The sequence below is a fragment of the Sciurus vulgaris genome, assembly GCF_902686455.1.
Source record: "Sciurus vulgaris genome assembly, chromosome: 13".
NCBI classification, from domain to species: Eukaryota; Metazoa; Chordata; class Mammalia; order Rodentia; family Sciuridae; genus Sciurus; species Sciurus vulgaris.
The window spans coordinates 11,914,323-11,918,290 of NC_136474.1; the positions used below are offsets into that span (position 1 = coordinate 11,914,323).

General features: G+C 39.1%; 1 pseudogene across 1 annotated transcript; it reads right to left on the reverse strand.

Annotated features, from left to right (window-relative positions):
• Window positions 1-745: 745 nt before the first annotated feature.
• On the reverse strand, window positions 746-3,385 carry LOC306642666 (RNA-binding protein 39-like; annotated as a pseudogene). The gene is made up of 2 exons (XR_013766858.1): window positions 3,222-3,385; window positions 746-2,289 (listed from the first exon to the last, which is right to left on the reverse strand). The product of XR_013766858.1 is annotated as an RNA-binding protein 39-like (transcript).
• Window positions 3,386-3,968: the final 583 nt, after the last annotated feature.

Here is a 3,968-nt window from a genome sequence, read left to right on the forward strand (position 1 = left end):
TATGTCCTCCTCATTCAGTTTAGGTAATTCATATGTCTCTAGAAACTTGTTGATGTCTTCTAGGTTTTCTGTTTTGTTAGAGTATAGATTTTCAAAATAGCTTCTAATTATGTTTTGTATTTCACTTGTGTCTGTTGTGATATTTCCTTGTTCATTCCGAATTTTAGTAATTTGAGTTTTCTCCCTCTTTCTCTTTGTTAGTGTGGCTAAGGGTTTATCAATTTTGTTTATTTTTTCAAAGAACCAACTATTTTGTTAATTTTTCCGATTTTTTCTTTTGTTTCAATTTCGTTGATTTTGGCTGTGATTTAACTATTTCCTGTCTTCTACTACTTTTGGTGTTGGTCTGCTCTTCTTTTTCTAGGACTTTGAGCTGTAGTGTTAAGTCATTTATTTGTTGATTCTTCCTTCTTTTGTTGAATGTGCTCCATGAAATAAATCTTCCTCTAAGTGCTGCTTTCATAGTGTCCCAGAGATTTTGATATGATGTGTCTTTGTTCTCATTTACTTCTAAGAGTTTTTTAATTTCCCTCCTGATGTCTTCTGTTATCCATTCATCATATAATAGTGTATTATTTAATCTCCATTAAATAATTGGAGAAGTTTCTGTTTTTTATTCTGTCATTTATTTCTAATTTTAATCCATTATGATCTGATAGAGTACAAGGTAGTATCTCTATCTTGTATTTGCTAACAGTAGCTTTTTGGCATAAAACATGGTCTATTTTATTTTTTTTTTCCTGTTAACATTTTTATTTTTTCAAGGTAACAGGAATTGTATACAAATGACAGTAGACCCTTGCCTCTTTATTTTTATCTAAATAAAAGATAACTCAAGATGAATTCTCAAGAAAAAAAAAAAAAGCTATGTACATAAGGGACTATATCTTCCTTCATCGTCTACTTGGAACCAGTAGTTGTGTTGCTGTCATAGAATCAGGGAAGAGGTTGTGGTAAGTTGGAAGAGGTACATAGGCTGCTGTTATCATTTTACCAGCAAACCACCTGCCATGCAATGCACTGATGGCAGCAATAGCTGCAGTAATTGACGGGCACTTCACATACACATTGCTCTGAGCGGAATTCTTGTCAACATAAATATGGATGACTCCACCATGTTTATTACATTCTTCAATCACATCATCCTTAATCTCTGTATCCCATCCAACTTCTTCTTCTGTTTGAGGGTTAAACATGTTAGAAAGTTGGAAACACTGTGTTGCAAGTGGTTGAACAGAGGCAGCTGCAGCTAAAGCTGAAGCTTCAGTCTGTTGGGAAAGTCGTGTTTGCAAATGTGCCACAGCACCAAATGCCAAAGAGCCACTCATTTGTAAAGCCTGCTGGGCTGCTGGTGGAATCTGCAAACCTGTACCCTCAGCAAGTCTTGTCATTAATTGGAGACTACCAGTTGTTCCCAGGTCAATTCCAGTCCTTTCCAGTTCATCACTGTCCAAAAATGAACTAACACTGGATGCATCCGTACGTTCAGTAACATGACCAACTTTCATTGGCCTTCCTGCTAGTTCAAATCCATTAAGTTGCTCCAAAGCCTTTTTGGCACATTCTGAGTCAGAAAATGTAATAAATCCATAACCCTTAGAACGACCTGTTTCACTATCCATCATAAGCTGGATACTTTCAATTCTTCCAAAAGGCTCAAAAATCCCCCGAAGCACATCTTCAGTTATTTTAAAGTGTAATGAGCCCGCACTTCCCTTTTGTAAATTGTTTGCCATTGCTGCAGCTCTGTTTTTTTCTGCCTGTGATGCCTGTACTATGATTGGCACTCCTAAAACTCACTGGCCAGTTAATCCTATTGCTAGAGGCACTGAGCTAATGTCAACAACTCCACATAAGCAATTCCTTTGGAACGTCTTGAATTTCTATCAGAGATCATCCTCACATCTCGAACATTTCCTACTGTGGAGAAAAACTCTTCCAAATCTCTTGGTCGAATTCTTGCTGCCAATTGCATGCAGAAAACTGTTCCTGCATCTCTTTCTTTAGGAGTTAGATTATCAATAGGTTCCCTCACAGGGCTCTTGTCTTTTCTGAATGGACTTTTGCTTCGGGAACATTGTCTGTAGGGACTTCTGTAGCGTCCTCGGAATCTTCGATCTCAACTTCTTGAGTGGCTTCCTCTCCTTTCTTTGCTTCTACTTCGCTTCCGTTCCCAACTTTTGCTCTTTTTCCTTTCTCTATCTCTACTTCGCTTTCGTTCCTTACTTTTGCTTCGTTTTCGGTCATGACTGCAACTTCTGCTCTTGCTTTTTTTCCTCCTTCTGGAATCTTGAACCCACACTCCAATCACAAGGAGATGTAGAGCTTTCCAAGGAGGCAGAAACTTTGTCTAAAATTTCAAGATAATCCACCTGACTGTCAGAAATGTATATGCTAGGCAGCACATGACAGAAAATTAGGCTACACTTATTATTTATATAGAAGTCAAAGCAATGCCCAGAAGGGCAACAGATAACATTCCATTTTGCCTCAAAAACCTGACACTATCTCTCACAAAATTCTGTGAGATAGTTAAAACCAAAAGTATGTGTGTGTGTGTGTGTGTGTATACAAAATTCAAATTAGGGGACAAGGTAAAAGCCATTTTATCCCCCACAAAGAAAAGAACATTAATAAAGTTTTTGCTCTCCTCACAGATGGCCTGTAGCAGAGAGGTAAGTCAACCTCCGTATTTACCTCTCACAGACCCCAAAACATTCTGCCAGAAGAAAAGACTTAAAATAATCAGAGGGCTAATTTTAATTAACTTAAGGCCTTCCTAGGACTTTTTGTAAATGAGTTCCCGCCCACATCTGAAGGCAACCCCAGACAGGTAAAAAGACAACAATGTACTAAGACATTCACAAAAGAACAATCTTCTACATACAAGCCCAGACAAAAACTTAAGGTTATAAGAAACCAGTATACTTCTCTGTAACAAATTCCAGCTTCAAAGAACATGTATTATGTTAACTAAATAACTGTTATCAAAATCCATTCTAATAGTCAAATCCTGTTACAACTTAAAATGGGACTTTCCAAAGTCTTTAGTGGCAGTGGAATTGTGTACTGAACATCATTGAAGTAAATGGTCCACTGGTCTGGGCCTTTGGACTTTTTGGTTATATGGCCTCTGCTGTAAAGGTGTTTTACTATAACTGGATTTGACCTCTTCCATGTAAGAAGATCTAAATTTTAAATGCAAAGTATTTTTTTGCTACGTTCTTCATGGCCATTAGCACTGCTCAACTTGTTCTCATCCTTATGATTGACAGTTCACACTGGAATCAAAGGCGAATTCATGGGAGTAGAGGTGAGATATCGTTAGGCAAGTCTTCTTGTAAGGAGCCTCAAGCATTGCTTCAATATCAATATCGTCTGCCATTTTCTCTAAATGCCTCTGCCTGTAGTACTTGTCCCGAGTCCGCTGCGCTGCTGCTGCTGCTGCTGCTGCTGTTGCCGCCGCCACCGCCGCTGCCGCTGTTGCTACTGTTAAGCCCCTAGGCCCAGGCCACGGTACCGCCCAGCCCGTATATCAGGCTCCGAGGGCGACTAGGCTGGAGCAAATCTAAAAGACATAATGGGATTAGAAGAGCCCGTATGTAGGAGCAGGACTGTGGCTTCGGCAGCACAGGATCCACCCCTGTGACAGCTAGAAAGCTCCCTGAAATGGCGGCTGATGCTTCCCCGTACTTACATTCACCCGGTCTATTTTAAAGAAGGATCCATGTGCTGCTGAGAAGAAAGTGTATTCGTTCTTTGTTGGATGGTATATTCTATATAAGTCGGTTAAGTCTAAATTGTTGATTGTGTTATTGAGATCTATGGTTTCTTTATTCAATTTTTGTTTGGACGATCTATCCAGCAGTGAGAGAGGTGTGTTAAAATTGCCTAGTATTATTGTGTTGTGGTCTATTTGATTTCTGGAATTGAGAAGGATTTGTTTGACATACATGGATGAGCCACTG